Genomic DNA, 26,775 nt, shown 5'->3' on the forward strand with positions numbered 1-26,775 from the left:
TGACATTGGAGTATCTATGTGACATTAGGGTTTTGATTGATTTGTGTCTTAAGGTGTTATTCTAGTACGAACTCTAGGGCTGTTTGTGACACTTACAGGAATATCCCAACGGATTGATTGGAAAGAATAACTTTGAGGTGGTTTCGTACCCTACCATAATCTCTTCGTTCGTTCTCCGCTATTAGTGACTTTGGAGTGACTCTTTGTTGCATGTTGAGGGATAGTTTTATGATCCAATTATGTTAGTATTGTTGAGAGGACTTACACTAGCGAAAGTATGAACCCTAGGCCTTGTTTCAACACATTGCAATACCGTTTGCGCTCACTTTTATCACTTGCTACCTTGCTGTTTTTATTATTTCAGATTACAAATACCTTTATCTACTATCCATATACCACTTGTATCACCATCTCTTCGCCGAACTAGTGCACCTATACAATTTACCATTGTATTGGGTGTGTTGGGGACACAAGAGACTCTTTGTTATTTGGTTGCAGGGTTACTTGAGAGAGACCATCTTCATCATACGCCTCCTATGGATTGATAAACCTTAGGTCATCCACTTGAGGGAAATTTGCTACTTTCCTACAAACCTCTGCACTTGGAGGCCCAACAACGTCTACAAGAAGAAGGTTGTGTAGTAGACATCACCCTCCACCCTCGTGGCCAGGTGGATAACCCCCTACTGTGTTCTCAGTGCCAAATATTCTCAAATATTCTAGAAAAAAATCATATTTAAAGTTCAAGGCATTTGGAGAACTTTTATTTTTGGGGTATTTTTATATTGCATGGATAATCAGATAACAGGCGGGAAATACTTATTTTTTTATTTAATATAAATAACAGAAAGTAAAAGGAGGGTACAGAGAGTTGTGCCTTCTAGTTTCATCCATCTCATGCTCATCAAAAGGAATCCACTAACAAGGTTGATCAAGTCTTGTTAACGAACTCATTCCGAATAACATGGAACCGGAGAAAATTTGAATAACACTATGTTACCTCAATGGGGATATGCACATCCCCAATAATAAGAATATCATATTTCTTCTTCACAGTAGGGAGAGGAAATTCAAAACCTCGAAATATAATTGATGAAATTTTTCCAATAGAGTTGATACTATGAACTTGAGGTTGTTTCCTCGGAAAGTGTACCGTATGCCAATTACCATTAAGATGAAAAGTGACATTGCCTTTAGTGCAAGCAATAACAGCCCCTGCAGTATTCAAAAACGGTCTTCCAAGAATAATAGACATACTATCGTCCTCGGGAATATCAAGAATAACAGCCCGTTAAAATAGTAACATTTGCAACTACAACAGGCACATCCTCACAAATACCGACAGGTATAGCAGTTGATTTATCAGCCATTTGCAAAGATATTTCAGTAGGTGTCAACTTATTCAAATCAAGTCTACGATATAAAGAGAGAGGCATAACACTAACACCGGCTCCAAGATCACATAAAGCAATTTTAACATAGTTTCTTTTAATGGAGCATGGTATAGTGGGTACTCCTGGATCTCCAAGTTTCTTTGGTATTCCACCCTTAAAAGTATAATTAGCAAGCATGGTGGAAGTTTCAGCTTCCGGTATCTTTATTTTATTAGTAACAATATCTTTCATGTACTTAGCTAAGGATTCATTTTAAGCATATCAGTTAACCGCATACGCAAAAAGATAGGTCTAATCATTTCAGCAAACTGCTCAAAATCCTCATCATCTTTTTTCTTGGATGGTTTGGGAGGAAAAGGCATGGGTTTCTAAACCCAAGGCTCTCTTTCTTTACCATGTTTCCTAGCAACAAAGTCTTTCTTATCATAACGTTGATTCTTTGATTGTGGGTTATCAAGATCAACAGCAGGTTCAATTTCTATATCATTATCATTACTAGGTTGAGCATCATCATGAACATTATCATTAACATTATCACTAGTTTCAGGTTCATTACCAGATTGTGTTTCAGCATCAGAAATAGAAATATCATTTGGATTCTCAGGTGTTTCAGTAATGGGTTCACTAGAAGCATGCAAAGTCCTATCATTTTTCTTTTTCTTCTTTTTAGAAGGACTAGGTGTGTCTATATTATTTCTCTGAGAATCTTGTTCAATTCTCTTAGGGTGGCCTTTAGGATACAAAGGTTCCTGAGTCATTCTACCACCTCTAGTCATATCTCTAACAGCATTATCATTATTCTTACTATTCAATTCATTGAGCAAATCATTTTGAGATTTAAGTACTTGTTCTACTTGAGTAGTAACCATAGAAGCATGTTTACTAATAAGTTTAAGTTCACCTTTGACATTAGCCATGTAATCACCCAAGTGTTCAAGCATACCAGCACTGCGTTTTAATTCTCTACCAAAATAAGCATTGAAGTCTTCTTGCTTAACTATAAATTTATCAAACTCATGTAAGCATGGGCTAGCAAACTTAGTAAATGGGATTTCAGCTTTATCATATCTATAGAGAGAATTTACCTTTACTACCTGTGTCGGGTTATCAAGACCATGTACTTCTTCAATAGGAGATGGATTAAGATCATATGTTTCTTCAACAGGCGGTAAATTAAGACCATGTATTTCTACAATAGGAGGTAAATTTTTAACATCTTCAGCTTTAATACCTTTTTCTTTCATAGATTTCTTTGCCTCTTGCATATCTTCAGGACTGAGAAATAGAATACCCCTTTTCTTCGGAGTTGGTTTAGGAATAGGCTCAGGAGCTGGCTCAGGAAGTGTCCAATTATTTTCATTTGTCAACATATTATTCAATAGAATTTCAGCTTCATCCAGTGTTCTTTCCCTGAAAACAGAACCAGCACAACTATCCAGGTAATCTCTAGAAGCATCAGTTAGTCCATTATAAAAGATATCAAGTATTTCATTTTTCTTAAGAGGATGATCAGGCAAAGCATTAAGTAATTGGAGAAGCCTCCCCCAAGCTTGTGGGAGACTCTCTTCTTCAATTTGCACAAAATTATGTATATCCCTTAAAGCAGCTTGTTTCTTATGAGCAGGGAAATATTTAGCAGACAAGTAATAAATCATATCCTGGGGACTACGCACACAACCAGGATCAAGAGAATTAAACCATATCTTAGCATCACCCTCTAATGAGAACGGAAATATTTTAAGGATATAAAAGTAACGAGTTCTCTCATCATTAGTGAACAGGGTGGCTATATCATTTAATTTAGTAAGATGTGCCACAACAATTTCAAATTCATAGCCATGAAAAGGATCAGATTCAACCAAAGTAATTATATCAGGATCAACAGATAATTCATAATCCTTATCAGTAACAAAGATAGGTGAAGTAGAAAAAGCAGGGTCAGGTTTCATTCTAGCATTAAGAGATTGCTGCTTCCATTTAGCTAATAGCCTTTTGAGCTTGTATCTATCTTTGCAAGCTAAAATAGCTAAAGCAGCTTCTTTTTCAAAAACATAACCCTCAGGAATAACAGGTGATTCATTTTCATTAGGGGGAGAGTCTTCATCATAACTTTCATCAATATTATCAGTTTCAATAATTTCATTCTCTCTAACCCTAGAAAGTAGTTCATCAAGAAATTCACCAAGTGGCACAGTAGTATCAAGCATAGAAGTAGTTTCATCATAAGTATCATGCATAGCAGAAGTGGCATCATCAATAACATGCGACATATCAGAATGAATAGTAGAAGCAGGTTTAGGTGTCACAAGCTTACTCAAGACAGAAGGTGAATCAAGTGCAGAGCTAGATGGCAGTTCCTTACCTCGCCTAGTAGTTGAGGGATAAATCTTGGTTTTTGGATCTCTCAAGTTCTTCATAATGATAAGCCGATATAAATCCCAAGTGACTCAAAGAGTAGAGCTATGCTCCCCGGCAACGTCGCCAAAAAATAGTCTTGATAACCCACAAGTATAGGGGATCGCAACAGTTTTCGAGGGTAGAGTATTCAAACCAAATTTATTGACTTGACACAAGGGGAGCCAAAGAATATTCTCAAGTATTAGCAGCTGAGTTGTCAATTCAACCACACCTGGAAACTTAATATCTGTGGCAAAGTGTTTAGTAGCAAAGTAATATGATAGTAGTGGTAACGATAGCAAAAGGTAATGGTAGCAAAAGTAATGTTTTTGGTATTTTGTAGTGATTGTAACAATAGCAACGGAAAAGTAAATAAGCAAAGAACAATATATGGAAAGCTCGTAGGCAATGGATCGGTGATAGAGAATTATGCCAGATGCGGTTCATCATGTAACAGTCATAACCTAGGGTGACACACAACTAGCTCCAATTCATCAATGTAGAGTACCGACCAAAGCATTAGCACATAGTGAATACATGAACTCCTCAAACTACGGTCATCACCGGTAAGTATCCCGATTATTGTCACTTCGGGGTTAACGGATCATAACACATAATAGGTGACTATAGACTTGCAAGATAGGATCAAGAACACTCATATATTGATGAAAACATAATAGGTTCAGATCTGAAATCATGGCACTCAGGCCCTAGTGACAAGCATTAAGCATAGCAAAGTCATAGCAACATCAATCTCAGAACATAGTGGATACTAGGGATCAAACCCTAACAAAACTAACTCGATTACATGATAAATCTCATCCAACCCATCATCGTCCAGCAAGCCTACGATGGAATTACTCACGCACGGCGGTGAGCATCATGAAATTGGTGACGGAGGAAGGTTGATGATGACGATGGCGATCGATTCCCCTCTCCGGAGTCCCAAACGGACTCCAGATCAGCCCTTCCGAGAGGTTTTAGGGCTTGGCGGTGGCTCCGTATCGTAAAACGCGATGAATCCTTCTCTCTGATTTTTTTCTCTCCGAAACCTAATATATAGAGTTGGAGTCAAGGTCGGAGGAGCTCCAGGGGGCCCACGAGGTAGGGGGCGCGCCCTAGGGGGGCAGGCGCGCCCCCCACCCTCGTGGCTAGGGTGTGGGCCCCCTGGTCTTCATCTTTTGCAAGGATTTTTTATTATTTCCGAAAAGATGTTCCGTGAAGTTTCAGGTCATTCCGAGAACTTTTGTTTCTGCACATAAATAACACCATGGCAATTCTGCTGAAAACAGCGTCAGTCCGGGTTAGTTCCATTCAAATCATGCAAGTTAGAGTCCAAAACAAGGGCAAAAGTGTTTGGAAAAGTAGATACGACGGAGACGTATCAGGCGTCACACTACCGGCCTGCATCGGTCGTGCTATGTCGCCACTTCAGAGCGTCGAGCTCTTCGTTCTGCCACCTCGGGACCGGCTTGGGGCTGGGACCTCGTCCCGCCGTAAGCTCGAACCGCGTCATCAATGCCGAACACATTAACCAGCTAAGTCGCATTTATGCTCAACGTTTTAAATTTTTAATTTGTGTTCGGTTCGACCATGCTCACATACGTTATTTGTTAAAAACACTTCTCTTACCCAAGTTAATTGGGGGCTCTTAAATTTATATGAGCCATTTTATAGTAAATGTGTTTTCTTCCTAGTCGTTGCAAAATCTTTTTTTATCACTCCTTTTTCGACGCAAGTGTGTGGTCAATAGCCGGAGAGCCTATTTTCTCTCTAATGACCGCTCGAGTTTAGTTCGCTAAATTGGCCTAACGAGAAGTACTCCGTCTTTGGGATTGGAAGTTGAAGGAAGGCTGACCCACTCGACGTCTTCAGATCAGATGTGTCATGTTAAAGCACGACGGAAGCACGAACTAATTTTAAGACCAATTTTCGGATTGGCACCAAAATAAATTTTGATTTAGTTCGAACGTAAAGTTTCCGCATAAGTTTTTTTGTTTTTTAAGCTTATGGAACTTTTGATCTATTTGTGTGTCTTTCTTTTATGAGGCGGGACATCCTCTTGACCAAGGTACCCTGCGTAATAATCCAGCTTGCGAAATCTTTTTCGACCCATAGTTCAGCATTTTTCCTGCCGACCTGCACCTCGGTGTTGGGTCCAAGCATAAATCTCGCAGTACACTGCCGGACACTTTTTAAGCATCAACAATATCAACGAGGGGCTGCGACTTGAGCTGAAACCACCAAAAGCCAAGGTACTCTGAGTAGTCCTCGGCAAAATGTTCTCGGATATTGCTTTATATGCATCAGTTTCGAATTGTGTCTTCGGTCAATAGTTGGGTTGGCCGGCTCCTGTGCTTGCCTCCTACGTTCCGCCTTGTTCGGCTAGGTGTGCAAAGGGAGAACCACTGCGATTGTGCTTCCAGCTAGCATGGTTAAGCGCCTCAGTGGAGAAAGCTGAAAAATTGTCTGTCACAATAAGCGTAAACTGGTCAACGATCCGACGACTATGTTAAACTATAAGATCGATAGAGGTCAACCCGTGTTAAATGACGGCATTCATAACATTGGCCGTAGTGTTTACGGCTTGACCTCGACTATCGCCGAACACTAACCGGGGGCTAGTTACTGGCCTCCCAATTTTAAGCTCCTATGACTAAGTGAAAGTTATAAAGCCCGCATATCTGATTGCCTCGTTTCTGCTAACACAACCGCCTTCGGGCATCGAGACGTCGGCTAAGGGTTGTTTTGTTATCGTGAAAACACCCTGCGTAGCATCTACAAGGGCAGAAGCCGACGATGGGCCACTTTCAACTGATAAACAGTCACAATGGAGTCAAAATAAACATATCATCGGCATTTGTATTTAATATACGAGGGTTGCCTTCTGCAATCATTGTTATAAAGCCATAAATATGCATCAATTTGACTTAAGATTTTGCCCAAGTTGGGTTGCCTGGCTCCTGTGCTTACGCCTTCGTTCCCGATTGTTCGGCTAGGCGGTAAAGGGAGCACCTTTGTGATTGTTACTACCGTGTCATCCGAGTTAGTACCTCAGACTGGGTGAAGCCGAAAGCTAGCGATCTTAAAGGATATAATTTGTCGACGACGACGGAAGTGAAAATTTTGGTTCATTAATACCATAGAGTTCGGGAACTTTCCCCGAACTGAATCCTCAATATTTTCCTCCCACATTAATTAGAGGTGGGGTTTCATGATCATGATGAGCATGGCAACCCAAAGAAAGGAACCGATAGCGGGATTATTTTCTTTGGAAGATGTTTTCGTATCTCTCTGTGTACCTTTGTTTATAAAACTGTATGGCCGGATTGCCTTGTTTTCCATAAATCTTTGCCCTTATAATGGCTTTATAAAGTAGGACGAACACTCCCCGGCTTCTGGCCGAGGAGGTTGAAGCCGATGGTCGGTCAACAAAGTTTTGTACAGTGTGGATCCAAGCATTAATGATGTAAAGTACTTGGATACATAGAATCATTACACATAATCTGTGATTTACTCTGGATATCGATCCTTAATTCGGACACCCGTGCCCGCATTAAGGCTCGGGGGCTACTGGTCTCTGGGCTTATCATTCACTAATATTAAAGGGGCACATTGATCCCCTGATCTGGTGTTGCCACCCGACCAGTGTCTTGGGGCTACTGCATTGCCTATTCAATGTAGAAAATTCAAAGTGCTCAATGTTCGGCTGGGCCGGACTATGCGCAAATGCGTCTTCGGAGAACAATAGGTACCATCTGGGACTTATCCGGCATCAAGCTAATTTATTACGTCGACTTCTCAAAACCCTCTCTCAAGGGCCCGTTCGCCGATCACTATTTCCTCTAATATATTACACCGTGTTCCTAAGTATGCTGTCGAGCTGGGAATTGATCCTCGGGCTGATTTTACGAATCGACCTGAGTCGCAGGGGCTACTAGGGTTAGCGGTTTGATTTTATCCTTCAGGTGCATCCCGGATATTAGGCCAACACACACCTTGAGGGCTATTGGCTATACATCTCGGCAGAGAATACATTGCATAATTCAGAATCGAATTCATAACAATCAGCCCATGGCCGGGTGGTGCACCACCTCGGATACAGTCCGGCGTTGGTGCTCGACCGCAAAAGATACCTCGGAAGCAGTCCGGCATAAAGCTCAGTTGCAAGTGGCTAGCTCCATAGAGGGCATCTCCGGCATTAAGCTCGTTTGAACCCTTTTAACTTTTTCAAGACCAAGGTAATCTATGACACCTCGGATACAGTCCGGCATTGGAGCTCGGATACATTCCGGCGTTGGAGCTCGGAAGAGTCCGGCGTTGGTGATCGGCTGCAAAAGATACCTTGAGTGCAGTCCGGCGTTGGAGCTCGGACGCGAGAGGACACCGCCTCATGGGAAACACTTCAAACCCGAGGTGGGCGTAAAAATAACAAGGCATTGATAAAGGCCGATAACCTAAAGGGTCTCCTCGGATACCTAACGTGTAAAGTCTTCGGATTTACTTCGGCGATCCTCAAGATCAAACATAAGAAGATTTGTTGAACCAATTTTCAAGACCGACGACCGAAGATGAAGAACAGTTCGGAAGAATCGGGGAGCGTCCCCAACTTGAAGACCGGTTCACGGGGCTACTGACGGTGTCCTGGACTAGGGGGTGCTCACCACATCATCTCCCGACCAGCTGGATCGGGCCGAGGACCCCCATGGTGGTTCACTCATGGGCCACTTCGGGCAGCCCATGCCGCATATGAGGAAGATTCCACAAGGCTTGATGATCAAGACAAGGACTCCTCTCCACCAATGTATTCGACTAGGACTCTTGTTATCCTAGGCCTCCGGTGCATTATATAAGCCAAGGCCAGGCTAGTCGATAGATCATTATGACATTATCATACCTCTAGGTCTTAGACCGTAACATATGATCTCGAGGTAGATCAACTATGTACCTGATACATCATCAATATAAACAAGAGCAGGACATAGGGTTTTACCTCCATCAAGAGGGCCCGAACCTTGTTGGAAATATGCCCTAGAGGCAATAATAAATTGGTTATTATTATATTTCCTTGTTCATGATAATCGTTTATTATCCATGCTAGAATTGTATTAATAGGAAACTCAGATACATGTGTGGATACATAGACAACACCATGTCCCTAGTAAGCCTCTAGTTGACTAGCTCATTGATCAATAGATGGTTACGGTTTCCTGACCATGGACATTGGATGTCGTTGATAACGGGATCACATCATTAGGAGAATGATGTGATGGACAAGACCCAATCCTAAGCCTAGCACAAAGATCGTGTAGTTCGTATGCTAAAGCTTTTCTAATGTCAAGTATCATTTCCTTAGACCATGAGATTGTGCAACTCCCGGATACCGTAGGAATGCTTTGGGTGTGCCAAACATCACAACGTAACTGGGTGGCTATAAAGGTACACTACAGGTATCTCCGAAAGTGTCTGTTGGGTTGGCACGAATCGAGACTGGGATTTGTCACTCCGTGTAAACGAAGAGGTATCTCTGGGCCCACTCGGTAGGACATCATCATAATGTGCACAATGTGACCAAGGAGTTGATCATGGGATGATGTATTACGGAACGAGTAAAGAGACTTGCCGGTAACGAGATTGAACAAGGTATCGGGATACCGACGATCGAATCTCGGGCAAGTACAATACCGCTGGACAAAGGGAATTGTATACGGGATTGATTGAATCCTCGACATCGTGGTTCATCCGATGAGATCATCGTGGAACATGTGGGAGCCAACATGGGTATCCAGATCCCGCTGTTGGTTATTGGCCGGAGAGTTGTCTCGGTCATGTCTGCATGGTTCCCGAACCCGTAGGGTCTACACACTTAAGGTTCAGTGACGCTAGAGTTGTTATGGGAAATAGTATGTGGTTACCGAAGGTTGTTCAGAGCCCCGGATGAGTTCCCGGACATGACAAGGAGCTCCGGAATGGTTTGGAGGTGAAGATCGGTATATTGGACGAAGGGTATTGGAGTCCGGAAGTGTTCCGGGGGTATCAGGCTATGGCCAGCATGACCGAAAGGTGTTTCGGGAGCCCCGGCAAGTGTGGGAGGGCCTCATGGGCCAAAGGGGAAGGGGCAAACCAGCCCACTAAGGGGTGGTGCGCCCCCCACACCCTTTCCCATGTTACTTGGGGGTTGGGGCGCCTCCACCTGGCTTGGGAGGCAAGCCTCCACCTGCTTGGCTTGGGGGGCAAGTCTCCCTAGGATTTTCCCTAGGGAGATCCAATCTGCCTGGTCGTCGCCCCTAGGGGAAACCCTAGGGCGCCTCCCCCTCTCCCCTTGACCCTATATATAGTGGAGGGGTGGGAGGGCAGCCGCACCTCTTCCCTGGCGCAGCCCTCCCTCCTCCTACACCTTCTCCTCCTCCATAGTGCTTGGCGAAGCCCTGCTAGAGAACCACGAGCTCCATTGCCACCATGCCGTCGTGCTGCTGGAGTTCTCCCTCAACCTCTCCTCTCCCCTTGCTGGATCAAGAAGGAGGAGACGTCCCCGGGCTGTACGTGTGTTGAACGCGGGGGCGCCGTCCGTTCGGCGCTAGATCGGAATCAGCCGCGATCTGAATCGCTGCGAGTACGACTCCTTCATCCGCGTTCTTGCAACGCTTCCGCTTAGCGATCTACAAGGGTATGTAGATGCACTCTCCTTCCCCTCGTTGCTAGATTACTCCATAGATTGATCTTGGTGATGCGTAGAAAATTTTAAATTTCTGCTACGATCCCCAACAGTGGCATCATGAGCTAGGTCTATGCGTAGTTTCTATGCATGAGTAGAACACAAAGCAGTTGTGGGCGTTGATTTTGTCAATTTACTTTCCGTTACTAGTCTTATCTTGATTCGGCGGCATCGTGGGATGAAGCGGCCCGGACCGACCTTACACGTACTCTTACGTGAGACTGGTTCCACCGACTGGCATGCACTAGTTGCATAAGGTGGCTAGCGGGTGTCTGTCTCTCCCACTTTAGTCGGATCGGATTCGATGAAAAGGGTCCTTATGAAGGGTAAATAGAAATTGGCATATCACGTTGTGGTTTTGGCGTAGGTAGGAAACGTTCTTGCTTGAAACCTATAGCAACCACGTAAAAACTTGCAACAACAATTAGAGGACGTCTAACTTGTTTTTGCAGCATATGCCTTGTGATGTGATATGGCCAAAAGGATGTGATGAATGATATATGTGATGTATGAGATTGATCATGTTCTTGTAATAGGAATCATGACTTGCATGTCGATGAGTATGACAACGGGCAGGAGCCATAGGAGTTGTCTTAATTTATTTATGACCTGCGTGTCAACATAAACGTCATGTAATTACTTTACTTTATTGCTAAAGCGTTAGCCATAGTAGTAGAAGTAATAGATGACGAGACAACTTCAAGAAGACACGATGATGGAGATCATGGTGTCATGCCGGTGACAACGATGATCATGGAGCCCCGAAGATGGAGATCAAAAGGAGCAAAATGATATTGGCCATATCATGTCACTATTTGATTGCATGTGATGTTTATCATGTTTTACATCTTATTTGCTTAGAACGACGGTAGCTTAAATAAGATGATCCCTCACTAAAATTTCAAGAAAGTGTTCCCCCTAACTGTGCACCATTGTGAAGGTTCATCGTTTCGAAGAACCACGTGATGATCGGGTGTGATAGATTCTAAACGTTCGAATACAACGGGTGTAAGCCAGATTTACACACGCAATACACTTAGGTTCACTTGACGAGCCTAGCATGTACAGACATGGCCTCGGAACACGGAAGACCGAAAGGTCGAACATGAGTCGTATAGAAGATACGATCAACATGAGATGTTCACCGTTGATGACTAGTCCGTCTCACGTGATGATCGGACACGGCCTAGTCAATTCGGATCATGTTTCACTTAGATGACTAGAGGGATGTCTATCTGAGTGGGAGTTCATTAAATAATTTGATTAGATGAACTCAATTATCATGAACATAGTCTAAATTGTCTTTGCAAATATGTTGTAGATAAATAGATCACGTTGTAGCTCCTTGTTTCAATACGTTCCTAGAGAAAGATTAAGTTGAAAGATATTGTAAGCAATGATGCGGACTAGGTCCATAGTCCGAGGAGTGTCCTCACTGCTACACAGAAGGCTTATGTCTTTGATGCACCGCTCGATGTGCAAACCCCTACAACGTTGTCTATGGATGTTGTGAACACCTGACAGACACATCCTGATGACTACTTGATAGTTTAGTGCACCATACTTTACGTCTTAGAATCGGGATTCCAATGACGTTTTGAACGCCATAAGACATATGAGATGTTCCAAGAGCTGAAATTGGGATTTCAGGCTCATGCCCGTGTTGAGAGGTGTGAGACCTCTGACAAGTTCTTTAGCCAACAAGATGGAGGAGAATAGCTGAGCTAGTGAGCATGTGCTCAGAATGTCTGGGTGCTACAATCACTTAAATCAAGTGGGAGTTAAACTTCCAGATAAGATAGTGCTTGATAGAGTTCTCTAGCCACTATCACTAAGCTACTAGATCTTCGTGATGAACTATGACATGCAAGGGATGGAGTTGATCCCGGAGTTGTTCGCGGTGCTTAAGACCGTAAAAGGTAGAAATCAAGAAGGAGCATCAAGTGTTGATGGTTTAACAAGACCACTGGTTTCAAGAAGGGCAAGGGCTAGAAGGGAAACTTCATGGATGGCAAACCAGTTGCCGCTCCAGTAAAGGAACCCAAGGTTGAACCCAAACCCGAGACTAAGTGCTTCTATTGTAAGGGGAACGGTCACTGGTAGCAGAATTACCCCAAATGCATGGTAGATAAGAAGGCTGGCAACTTCAACAAAGTATATACGTGTTAATAATGTGCACCTCGCTAGTACTCCTGGTAGCACCTGGGTATTGGATACCGGTTCAGTTGCTATTACTGGTGACTTGAAGCAAAAGCTACGGACTAAACGGAGACTGGCTAAGGGCGAGGTGACGATGTGTGTTGGAAGTGTTTCCAAAGTTGATGAGATCACCATCGCACGCTCCATCTGCCTTCGGGATTAGTATTGAACCTAGATAAATGTTATCAGGTGTCTACGTTGAGCATGAATATGATTAGATCATGTTCATTGCAATACGGTCATTCATTTAAGTTAGAGAATAATGGTTATTCTGTTTACATGAATGATACCTTTCATGGTCATGCACCCTATGTGAATGGTTCATTGAATCTCGGTCGTGGTAATACACATGTTCACGCCAAAAGATGTAGAGTTAATAATGATAGTACCACTTTCTCGTGGCACTGCCGCTTAGGTCATATTGGCGTAAGATGCATGAAGAAACTCCATGTCGATGGATGTTTGGAGTCACTTGATTTTGAATCGCTTGACACATGCGAGCCATGCCTCATGGTCAGGATGACTAAGACCCCGCTTTCAGGTACAATGAAACGGGCAAGTGACTTGTTGGAAATCATACATGCTGATGCGTGTGATCCAATGAGAATTGAAGCATGCGGTGGATATCGCTATTTTTTCATCTTCACTGACGATTTGAGTAGATATAGGTATATTTACTTAATGAAGCACAAGTCTGAAACGTTTGAAAAGTTCAAGCGATTTCAGAGTGAAGTTAAGAATCATCATAACAAGAAGATCAAATTCCTATGATCTGATCAATGAGAATATCTGAGTTATGAGTTTGGAAAACACTTAAGACATAGTGGAATTGTTTCACATTTGAAGCCACCTGGAACACCACTGGGTTATGGTGTGTCCGGACGTCGTAATCGAACCTTATGAGATATGGTGCGATCTATGATGTCTCTTATCAATCTACCGTTTTCATTTTGAGGTTATGCGTTAGAGACAGCTACATTCACTTTAGATAGGACACCATCTAAGTCCGTTGAGACGACATCGTATGAACATTGGTTTGGCAAGAAACCAAAGTTGTCGTTTCTTAATGTTTGGGGCTGCGATGCTTAAGGCTTCAGCCGGAGAAGCTCGAACCCAAAGCGGACAAACACATCTTCATAGAATACCCAAAGGTGACAGTTGGGTACACCTTCTATCTCAGATCCGAGGGTAAATTGTTTGTTGCTAAGAACGGGTCCTTTCTCGAGAAGGAGTTTCTCTCTAAAGAATTGAGTGGGAGGAAGATAGAACTTGATGAGGTTGTCGAACCTTTACTTCAACCAGAGAGTGATGCAACATAGAAAGATGTTTTCTGTGGAGCCTACGTCTTTTGAATAGGAAGTTAATGATAGTGATCATGAAGCTTCGGATCAAGTTGCTATCGAACCTCGTAGGTTGACAAGGACATGTACTACTCCTGAGTGGTACGGTAATCATGTCTTAGATATCATGTTGTTAGACAACAATGAACATACGAGCTATGGAGAAGCGATGGTGGGCCCGTATTCCGACAAATGGTTAGAAGCCATGAAATCCGAGATAGGATCCATGTACCAGAACAAAGTATGGACTTTGGTGGACTTGGCCGATGATCGGCAAGCCATTGAGAATAAATGGATCTTTAAGAAGAAGACGGACATGGACGGTAATGTTACCGTCTATGAAGTGCGACTTGTGGGAAAGAGACTTTTCACGAGTTCAAGGAGTTGACTACGATGAGAATTTCTCACCCGTAGCGATGCTTAAGTCCATCGGAATCATGTTAGCATTAGCTGTATTTTTCGATTATGAAATCTGACAGATGGATGCCAAAACAAGTTTTCTTACCAGTTTCCGTAAGAAAAGTTTGTATGTGATACAATAAAAGGTTTTGTCGATCCTAAGGATGCTAAAAGGTATGCTTGCTCCAGCAATCCTTCTATGGACTAGAGCAAGCATCTCGGAGTCAGAATACATGCTTTGATAGAGTGATCAAAGCTTTTAGGTTTATACAATGTTTGCTAGAAACTTGTATTTACAAGAAAGTGAGTGGGAGCACTACAACATTTCTGATAAGTATATGTGGATGACATATTGTAAGATCCGAAATAATGTAGAATTTCTGGAAAGCATAAACGGTTGTTTGAAGAGTGTTTTTCAAAGGAAGACCTGGATAAAGCTGCTTACAAATTGGGCATCAAGATCTATAGAGATAGATCAAGACGCCTGATGATACTTTCAAAGAACGCACACCTTGACATGTTTTTGAAGGAGTTCAAAATAGATCAGTCAAAGAAGGGGTTCTTACCTGAGTTGTATGGTGTGAAGTTGAGTAAGACTCAAAGATTGACCACGGCAGAAGAAAGAGGAAGGATGAAGGTCGTCCCCTATGCTCTTGTCATAGGCTCTATACGGTATGCCATGGTGAGTACCGCACCTGATGTGTGCCTTACCACATGTCTGGCAAGAAGGTAGAAAGGTGATCTAGGACTGGATCACTAGATAGCAGTCAAAATTATCCTTAGAGGAATAAGGAAATGTTTCTCGGTTATGGAGGTGATAAAGAGTTAGACATAAAGAGTTACATCGATGCAAGCTTAACACCTATCCAGATAGCTCTGAGTAGAGATACCGGATACGTACAGTGGACCAATAATTTGGAATAGCTCCAAGTGGAACGTGGTAGCAGCATCTACGATATAAAGTTTTGCGAAATACATAGGGATCTGAATACGGAAAGACCCGTTGACTACAACCTCTCTCACAAGCATAACATGATCAAACCCAGAACTGTTTGAGTGTTTATCACATAGTGATGTGAACTAGATCATTGAGTCTAGTAGACTCTTGGATGTTGGTCACATGGCGATGTGACCTGTGAGTGTTAATCACATGGCGATGTGAACTAGATTATTGACTCTAGTGCAAGTGGGAGACTGTTGGAAATATGCCCTAGAGGCAATAATAAATTGGTTATTATTATATTTCCTTGTTCATGATAATCGTTTATTATCCATGCTAGAATTGTATTGATAGGAAACTCAGATACATGTGTGCATACATAGACAACACCATGTCCCTAGTAAGCCTCTACTTGACTAGCTCGTTGATCAATAGATGGTTACGGTTTCCTGACCATGGACATTGGATGTCGTTGATAACGGGATCACATCATTAGGAGAATGATGTGATGGACAAGACCCAATCCTAAGCCTAGCACAAAGATCGTGTAGTTCGTATGCTAAAGCTTTTCTAATGTCAAGTATCATTTCCTTAGACCATGAGATTATGCAACTCCCGGATACCGTAGGAATGCTTTGGGTGTGCCAAACGTCACAACGTAACTGGGTGGCTATAAAGGTACACTACAGGTATCTCCGAAAGTGTCTGTTGGGTTGGCACGAATCGAGACTGGGATTTGTCACTCCGTGTAAACGGAGAGGTATCTCTGAGCCCACTCGGTAGGACATCATCATAATGTGCACAATGTGACCAAGGAGTTGATCATGGGATGATGTGTTACGGAACGAGTAAAGAGACTTGCCGGTAACGAGATTGAACAAGGTATCGGGATACCGATGATCGAATCTCGGGCAAGTACAATACCATTGGACAAAGGGAATTGTATACGGGATTGATTGAATCCTCGACATCGTGGTTCATCCGATGAGATCATCGTGGAACATGTGGGATCCAACATGGGTATCCAGATCCCGCTGTTGGTTATTGGCCGGAGAGTTGTCTCGGTCATGTCTGCATGGTTCCCGAACCCGTAGGGTCTACACACTTAAGGTTCAGTGACGCTAGAGTTGTTATGGGAAATAGTATGTGGTTACCGAAGGTTGTTCAGAGCCCCGGATGAGTTCCCGGACATGACGAGGAGCTCCGGAATGGTTTGGAGGTGAAGATCGGTATATTGGACGAAGGGTATTTGTAGCGACCCGACCCGAATGGATCAAGTCTCTGTGCTTATGTGTCATCCCTGGATCAGTATGCTGACACACACAGTACTCGAAGGATTTATAACAGAGGTAAATCACATGTATAAAGTAACGTAAATACCATTACCTCAATCCACATAGCGGAAGCAACAAGGTTGTGGTTTCCCATCAACACCAACGGCAAAGTTGAGTGTAGAAATCGTAACCCTAACGTATCACTTACTCGTCGTAAGAAACCTGCAACATAAGACGTTGCAGCCCAAAAACGGGTCAGTACATTGAATGTACTGGCAAATTCACACCATAGAGAATGATGAACAATGGCTATCACTACATGCATATTTGGCTGGTGGAAAAGCTCTATGGTTATAAGGTTTTTGCGTAAAGCCAATTTTTCCCTACTACAAAGGAATAAATTTATTTAACTATCATGGTGGTTGTGAAACATTGAGAATGGTTGACAGCATTCTCAATCCCAATTAAAAGTAATTAAAACCCAATAACATTAATTAGAAGTAACATGTTGAGATTCACAATGATATTCAAGTACTAGATACTCAAGTTGTCCATAACCGGGGACACGGCTAATCATGATTAGTTTGTTACTCTGCAGAGGTTTGCGCACTTTTCCCCACATGACTCGATCGCCTCCGTTTGTTTTCTCGCACTACATGGTGTTTGAGAAACGGATGACCGAGACATAGTCTTTCAGAAGCACTAGCACCTTACATGTGGGGTAGACCGGTACACCTACATCCCCTACATCTGCTAGTCCACCCCGTAAGAGTTCGCACAACTTAGTCAACTATGCCAGAGCCCATAGTGGCATGTGGCTGCACACGGAAGTTTCTAGCATGAAAGATCTTATGATCCCTTTGAGCCTGGGTGGCGGTCCAAAAAAAACAGGCAAGTCCTAATAGACATCAGGTGCCTCAATCCACCCAGATGTGTGTTTAAGTTGCCACCTTAGATAAACCATTAAAATTATCATCTCACATCTGTCATGGATATCACTCACCCAATCCACGTCTACTAGCATAGCATGGCATAATAAGCAACGTAGAAGTAACTCCCAAGGGTTTGATAATAATACAGGTAATAGGTACTACCTCATCTACTTCCCATCCCACAATTTAATTAGATCCTAATCATGCAATGTGAGAGGATTGATCTAATGCAATAAAACATGGGTTGTAGAAAGGTATGATCAAAGTGTGAACTTGCCTGCAATGTTGATGAAGATGATGCGCACTCAAAACTCTTGATAGATCTACTCGTCACACTCCGGTCAATCTATCGTAGGCAAGCAATAGTAACCACACAATAAGTACTCATCTAATGCACAAGTAAAACTCGAACAAGAGAACGAACCAGATAGTTCAACTTAAGAACTCCGGTTGCAAAGAAAGAACGAACCGAACAAACGACGGAAAACAAACGGCGGAAGAAAACAACTCGGTTCTAGCAAGTTGAAACTAGGTCAAATTTTACTGTAGCAAAAGCTTGTTCAAGTTGATTAGACGGAACGGCGGTTTCGAGACGAAACTCCAGGCGCTTGAATCACCTGATTCCGATAAACGGGCGAGAAGAAAGACTAGAAAGAAGATCGGATCTGAGATCGCGATCGCGGAATAAATCCGACGAAAAGAAAAAGAAGAACGGTTAAACGAACGGGCGTCGTTAACCTAGAAGAATCCAGTGATCACATTCGTTAGGACGAACGATCCGGCGAACGGTCCAAAGGCAACTAAATCGGAAAAGAAAACGAATCCGATCTTGGGTTTCGGAGAAGAAAACCGAACGAAAAACCGATCTGGAAAACCGGAACGGTTTAGAAAAGAACCGGAAAGAAAAACGAATCGGAAGAAACGGAGCGATCTAGAAGAAAACCGATCCGAGGGAAAAGAAGAGATGCGGCGCGGTACCTCCGGCGAGGTCTCCGGCGAACGGCGGCGTTGGGCGGCGGCGGCGGTGCACAAGGCGGCGGCGGCAGCGGTGACGCAGGGCGGCGGCGGCGCGGCAAGGTGCGGCGGTGGTGGTGACGCAGGGCGGCGGCGGCGCGGGTGTGGTGCGGCGGCGGCGCGGGTGTGGTGCGGCGGCGGGTGACGCAGGGCGCGGCGCGGCGCGGGTGTGGTGCGGCGGCGGGTGACGCAGGGCGCGGCGCGGCGCGGGGTGAGAGGCGCGGTGGAGGCTTGGGGCTTTTGGGTTTGATGATTTAGAGTGGGGGTGATTGGGTATTTATATGGGTGAGGGGAGACAAAACTTGGGGTAGGGGGCAAGAATTAGACTAGGAATAGGAAAAGATCTAGAAATAGAAAAGGAATATACGGAAGTAGGACCAAAGTCCTACTAGGATTTCCTAAAAGAAAGAGGCAGCGGCTCCCTGGCGCCTGGCGCCTGGCGCCTGCGCACGGGGAGGCTGGGGCGCTAGCGATGGCCTTGGCCTCGGCCGGCTGGCGGCTTGGGCCTTTGGCCCAAGGCGCTGAGGTTTTTTTTTCTTTTTTTTTAAACGGTTCTGCGCTCGGAAAAACACAGAAAAACAAAATCTACCGGACTCCAAAACTAATAAAGTAAATTTTCCCCGATTCCTAAAAATGAGTCGAACAAAATGAACTTTTCTCCGGGCCTAAAAGCAATTTTTTTGAAAACGCGCATTTTTCCCTGTCCAAAGAAAAACAAACACACACCGGAAAACGAAATTTGATCTATTTATTAAATCTTCATTTTCCCTATATTTTGGGAAAGTCATATTATTCCCTCTCTCATATTTTTTTGATAACGGAAAAATAATTGAAGATGAAATAAATAAATCAAATGATCCTCTTTTCCAATTCGAGAAAACTCTCAAATAAGAAAATAACGAAATCTCCAACTCTCTCCGAAGGTCCTTGAGCTGCGTGAAATTTCTAGGATCGACCAAAAAGCAAGAAAATAAGATAGGCATGATGATCTAATATTCCAAATTGAAAATAAATTCAAAAGAGCTTTGAATTTAATCTTTTTGAAACTCCCAACTCATATTTCATATAATTTGAAGAAGTCATTTTATCTTCTCTCGTGAAAATCATTGAGTCGCATAAAGTTTCAGAATTGGAATATTTCCAAATGAAATTCAAATATTTTCAACACCCCTTGTCATTTAAATAAATGGAAGAAGTCATGTCATCTTCTCTCCGGGGTTTAGTGTTTGAAAAGCATTTGAATTCACGAAGATCAGAAAACCAATATGAAAGTTTGGGAAAGTCCTTTTATTCCCTCTCATTTAACTTTCAAAAAGAATTCGAATTTCACTCAATTTCAGACAATCAATCAAACAATCAGTCAAATCTATCTATTTATTATAACATTCCAAAATTTAGAATTTTGGGATGTTACAAACCTACCACCCTTAAAAGGAATCTCGTCCTCGAGATTCGGAGAGGCTAGCAAGAAAAGGTTAGGGTTTGGGGGTCTCCTAAAAAAATCCATCAATCGTCTCCGGGGTCTGGGGTGCTACCACCCTTAGAAACATCGTTACGGTTCCATCAAAACTCATATACTTCATCCATATTCTTGACAGCGTCGGTCTTCTTAGATTTTCAGGATAATTCCTTATCCGGGCTCTTCCGGTAGTGGCATAACCTTACCACAATTCTTCTGTCTTTCATCTAGGTAAGGTTCTTCCGAGACTGGGTCTTCTTAGCTGAAGGGTCTGGCGCCAAAACTAAACAACTATCGATATCTCATGGTGGTCAACAATTTATGGTTTCTTCTGCAAGAAATGGGTCTGGGTTGATCCTCACCGTATAACCTACGGTTGGCAAAAAGCTGCCGTGTACAAGGGAAAAATTCTTATACCATTCTAAGGTTTAACAAGGTTTAATATCGTCGTCTCTCTACTATAGGCAAGTCACTCAGATTTACCATTCCATATAGCAAGGCGAATAATAAGAGTAAGTCGGTATGGTGATCAATCCATCCCGCACCCAAATCATTACCTTGTATACGGTTTAGCGAATCTCGCATTCTAACACTCGGTCATCCTCACAAGCATTGCAGAATTTCTCTTGTCGACGAACTAAGTTCGGAATAATCCATTGATTCTGCAAGCCAGACAAACATCTATCGTTCCTTCACAACTCTCAGGTTTGCGTTACTCCTATAAAATCGTCTATCGACAAAGGTATGGGTCCTTCCTTCAGCAAGAATGTGCTTGCTTCTTGGCAGGTCCTGGGGCCTGTGGGTTATGGCACATCTCATCACTTGTAGTCCTTGAACTTATCATCGGGCAACTGTTCATTATTCCAACTTCCAACTTCCTAGTATTCTTAAATCCATCCAATTGTATCATCTTCCTTCCTTCTATGGTACCAACATTAGGACATGATTACTCTGACTCATCATGGAGTTGCCATTGCTCCATATTACCAACATCATACCTCCTTTATATCCAATAGTAATTCATCTCTTCATCCTCATGGAATATCCCTCATACCGAGATAAAATCTTATACTTATGAAGTCCATACTCTACTTCGTGGAACATCATTATCCTTTCCAGGGTCAAGCGTCCTTACAGGGGAATATTGGCCATCTCTGCATGGCACTTCTTCAACTGGGAAATGTGAAACACATCATGAACTCCTGACAGTCCTTCGGGTGACTCCAACTTGTTGGCCACTTCTCCATACGCTCCAAAACTCGGTATGGTCCTACAAATCTCGGGGCTAACTATCCCTTAACTCCAATCCGTTTAACTCCTTGCAGAGGGAACACATGAAGACATGCTCTATCTCCAATTTCATAGACTACCTCCTTGAGTTTGTGAGTCTACATAACTCTTTTGCCTGGACTGGGCTACCTTCAGCCTATCTCGAATCAACTTAGCATTCTCTTCTGACTCCTTGATCACATTTGGTCCAAACAACTGTCGGTCTCCAACTTCATCCCACATACTCTTGGGGCATCACACATATCGAGACAAAACTCGTATTCATTTTGTCCAAAATCCACGCAGTGGAGTATCTTTATCCTTTCTGGGGGTCAAAGGTTCTTACAGGGTACTTTCACCCTTAAAATGCACAATCTTCCATAGACCATATTTCTCTTATCCTCAAAATGGTCAAAATTCTTCTTCATAGAGTAACAACTCATAAAATCCATATCTTTACCAACGATGCTAACTTTATTGCTTCTCCAATGATTACAATCTCTTGCTTTTCCATTATAAGTCTCAACTCAATACCTCTATATAAAAGAAAAGGTTCTCACTACCACTACTATATTACTTCTGTTACAAACTCAACTATTTATCACAAGTCTCCTTCTCCTCCGGACAACCTCTGGCAAAGTGCCCTACTCCATTACAACGGAAACATATTACTTCGGGCAAGTTTCGAGGTTTCCTTGTGATTATGTAGCCTACTTGGGTCCTTGGCTCCATTTGTGGGCAATTGCTGAGGTAGTGCCCTGACTCCTTGCACCTGTAACAGATGATATGACTCAGGTTCCTCCTGGAATCCAATCGGTTTCTCTTTCTGGACTTTTCCATTCCAATCAGGGCTCCTATTTCCTGTGGGTCATACTCTATTTCCTCTGTCGGGAATTCTACTAGATCCCCCTTCATACAATTTTGAGATACGTGTCCTTCTTCTCCACATGAATAGCAAGACTTGGTGCAGGGTTTAATTGGTTCCTCTTTCGGTGTGTCCTCCACCTCTTCCTTCATCGCAGGTTCTTCTAAACTTTCCATAAGAGCTCCTTTCATTGCTTCTTCCTTCTGCTGGATGGTTCTTTGTACCATGGGGTAAATGTGACACTGAGCAGGATAGTGGGTAGTCCCTTCACACAAGAAACAAGTAATTTGCCTAGTTGGGCATTCTTCAATTGGGTGACTTCCTTCACAATTAGGGCATTCATCCTTGTGTTCTTTATGGTTGTGTCCTATTTCACCACAGAGCTTGCATGCACCAGGTTTCTTTATATCATTTCCATAAGGCTTCAACTTCTGGGACACAAACTGAGACTTTAGCAAAGTCAACTTAAATTCTTTCCAGGTGGTTACTCCTTGCCATCCATTGATGGTTTGGTACATCCTCCACCAAGTAGCAGCACCTCTTTCAAAGCATTGAAGAGCATGCTGGGCCATATCCTTTCCGACTATAGGGTTGTTCTCCATATGATCCTCCATGTTCTGAATCCATCGGTCCGTCTCCAATTGACTCATCGGTCCAGAAAATACAAACTCATCTCCATTCATCATCTATTGGGTCCATGGGTTTGGGGTGAGATAAGAGAGATCAAGAGGGATACACACAATGCAAACAACAGTTTTGAAAAGACAGATTTTATTTGTGGCTGTCGGGAAAACATCAAACAATGACAGCTCACAATCATCGCATCTAACGTAGGTATATAACAGGGGTTTGGTCTTCTAAAGGTCAATAACTCTCCAACGTCTCCAAACTCTTCAAGCCTTGTTCAAGCCTACAATGGCTTCTTCCAATCATGCTTTTCCTTCTCAAGTTCTTTTGCCAGCTCATCTTTGCTGTAGCAAAGTCTCTCGTGACGTCCTTTAATATTCTGGAGTTGCGTTCCAAACTTCTGGTTTCAACATCCTTCACATGAACCATGGTCATACTGTCCTTTAGTTCCTTACAAATCTCCGGTATCTCGTGGTTGTAGCTCCTCCAGCTTGGCTACTTTCAACTTCTGGTCTTAAGTTCTTCACGAAAGGCTTCCTTGTCTAATACGACTTCATGGAGCTGCACCTTAAACTTCTTGATGTACTACTCCAGATCCGGGTGATACACCGGCTAAGGTTAAAACTTTATCCTTTGCTGATAGATGCTCCATCAACCTTCTACCATCCAATCCATTCTGAAGACTTGCATCCTTAACTCAGCACGGTGACAATAGCATCAGCGGCGATGACGTCACGGATAACCGTGTTTCTGCTCTTGTCATTCCCATGAGCTATCATTCCATAGTTGATATCTCCTTCCTTAGGGTTTTCTTTGACAAAACTTTGAGTTCTCATACTCCTTGTTTCAGTCTTTCTCCAATACACCTTGATCTCGGGTATTGACAGCTTCCATAGTCTGCCAAGTTCCATAAGGGTAGCCTTCCTAGGGCATACAAATCTGGGAATTCTTCAGAGCCTTCAATTCTCCTAGTCTTCGGAGTCTTCAACCGTTGTAGTTTCCATTATCATAATGTATGGTAAAAATCCTCTTCATTCCGAATGGTCTTACTTGTCTGATATCCTGTACTTCTTGGAGTGGTCTCATCCGTCGAATCTTCGAATGGTCAAAAGGGGAAAGGGGTATGGTCTCACTAAAAAGAATTTTTGAATAAGCTCAGAAGAGAAGAGAGGTAAAAGGTCTTTTTGAAAGGGAAAATTGTAGAGAAAAATCTTTGCTATGGGCTTGCCAATTTCTAGGGTCACGTCCTACAGTCAACATGTGCTCTGATACCATCTTGTAGCGACCCGACCCGAATGGATCAAGTCTCTGTGCTTATGTGTCATCCCTGGATCAGTATGCTGACACACACAGTACTCGAAGGATTTATAACAGAGGTAAATCACATGTATAAAGTAACGTAAATACCATTACCTCAATCCACATAGCGGAAGCAACAAGGTTGTGGTTTCCCATCAACACCAACGGCAAAGTTGAGTGTAGAAATCGTAACCCTAACGTATCACTTACTCGTCGTAAGAAACCTGCAACATAAGACGTTGCAGCCCGAAAACGGGTCAGTACATTGAATGTACTGGCAAATTCACACCATAGAGAATGATGAACAATGGCTATCACTACATGCATATTTGGCTGGTGGAAAAGCTCTATGGTTATAAGGTTTTTGCGTAAAGCCAATTTTTCCCTACTACAAAGGAATAAATTTATTTAACTATCATGGTGGTTGTGAAACATTGAGAATGGTTGACAGCATTCTCAATCCCAATTAAAAGTAATTAAAACCCAATAACATTAATTAGAAGTAACATGTTGAGATTCACAATGATATTCAAGTACTAGATACTCAAGTTGTCCATAACCGGGGACACGGCTAATCATGATTAGTTTGTTACTCTGCAGAGGTTTGCGCACTTTTCCCCACATGACTCGATCGCCTCCGTTTGTTTTCTCGCACTACATGGTGTTTGAGAAACGGATGACCGAGACATAGTCTTTCAGAAGCACTAGCACCTTACATGTGGGGTAGACCGGTACACCTACATCCCCTACATCTGCTAGTCCACCCCGTAAGAGTTCGCACAACTTAGTCAACTATGCCAGAGCCCATAGTGGCATGTGGCTGCACACGGAAGTTTCTAGCATGAAAGATCTTATGATCCCTTTGAGCCTGGGTGGCGGTCCAAAAAAACAGGCAAGTCCTGATAGACATCAGGTGCCTCAATCCACCCAGATGTGTGTTTAAGTTGCCACCTTAGATAAACCATTAAAATTATCATCTCACATCTGTCATGGATATCACTCACCCAATCCACGTCTACTAGCATAGCATGGCATAATAAGCAACGTAGAAGTAACTCCCAAGGGTTTGATAATAATACAGGTAATAGGTACTACCTCATCTACTTCCCATCCCACAATTTAATTAGATCCTAATCATGCAATGTGAGAGGATTGATCTAATGCAATAAAACATGGGTTGTAGAAAGGTATGATCAAAGTGTGAACTTGCCTGCAATGTTGATGAAGATGATGCGCACTCAAAACTCTTGATAGATCTACTCGTCACACTCCGGTCAATCTATCGTAGGCAAGCAATAGTAACCACACAATAAGTACTCATCTAATGCACAAGTAAAACTCGAACAAGAGAACGAACCAGATAGTTCAACTTAAGAACTCCGGTTGCAAAGAAAGAACGAACCGAACAAACGACGGAAAACAAACGGCGGAAGAAAACAACTCGGTTCTAGCAAGTTGAAACTAGGTCAAATTTTACTGTAGCAAAAGCTTGTTCAAGTTGATTAGACGGAACGGCGGTTTCGAGACGAAACCCAGGCGCTTGAATCACCTGATTCCGATAAACGGGCGAGAAGAAAGACTAGAAAGAAGATCGGATCTGAGATCGCGATCGCGGAATAAATCTGACGAAAAGAAAAAGAAGAACGGTTAAACGAACGGGCGTCGTTAACCTAGAAGAATCCGGTGATCACGTTCGTTAGGACGAACGGTCCGGCGAACGGTCCAAAGGCAACTAAATCGGAAAAGAAAACGAATCCGATCTAGGGTTTCGGAGAAGAAAACCGAACGAAAAACCGATCTGGAAAACTGGAACGGTTTAGAAAAGAACCGGAAAGAAAAACGAATCGGAAGAAACGGAGCGATCTAGAAGAAAACCGATCCGAGGGAAAAGAAGAGATGCGGCGCGGTACCTCCGGCGAGGTCTCCGGCGAACGGCGGCGTTGGGCGGCGGCGGTGCACAAGGCGGCGGCGGCGGTGACGCAGGGCGGCGGCGGCGCGGCAAGGTGCGGCGGTGGCGGTGACGCAGGGCGGCGGCGGCGCGGGTGTGGTGCGGCGGCGGCGCGGCTGTGGTGCGGCGGCGGGTGACGCAGGGCGCGGCGCGGCGCGGGGTGAGAGGCGCGGTGGAGGCTTGGGGCTTTTGGGTTTGATGATTTAGAGTGGGGGTGCTTGGGTATTTATATGGGTGAGGGGAGACAAAACTTGGGATAGGGGGCAAGAATTAGACTAGGAATAGGAAAAGATCTAGAAATAGAAAAGGAATATACGGAAGTAGGACCAAAGTCCTACTAGGATTTGCTAAAAGAAAGAGGCGGCGGCTCCCTGGCGCCTGGCGCCTGCGCACGGGGAGGCTGGGGCGCTAGCGATGGCCTTGGCCTCGGCCGGCTGGCGGCTTGGGCCTTTGGCCCAAGGCGCTGAGGTTTTTTTTTCTTTTTTTTAAACGGTTCCGCGCTCGGAAAAACACAGAAAAACAAAATCTACCGGACTCCAAAACTAATAAAGTAAATTTTCCCCGACTCCTAAAAATGAGTTGAACAAAATGAACTTTTCTCCGGGCCTAAAAGCAATTTTTTTGAAAACGCGCATTTTTCCCTATCCAAAGAAAAACAAACACACACCGAAAAACGAAATTTGATCTATTTATTAAATCTTCAT

Source organism: Triticum urartu, chromosome 7A (genome assembly GCF_056163025.1).
Source record: "Triticum urartu cultivar PI428250 chromosome 7A, HENAU_Tu73, whole genome shotgun sequence".
Taxonomy (NCBI): Eukaryota; Viridiplantae; Streptophyta; class Magnoliopsida; order Poales; family Poaceae; genus Triticum; species Triticum urartu.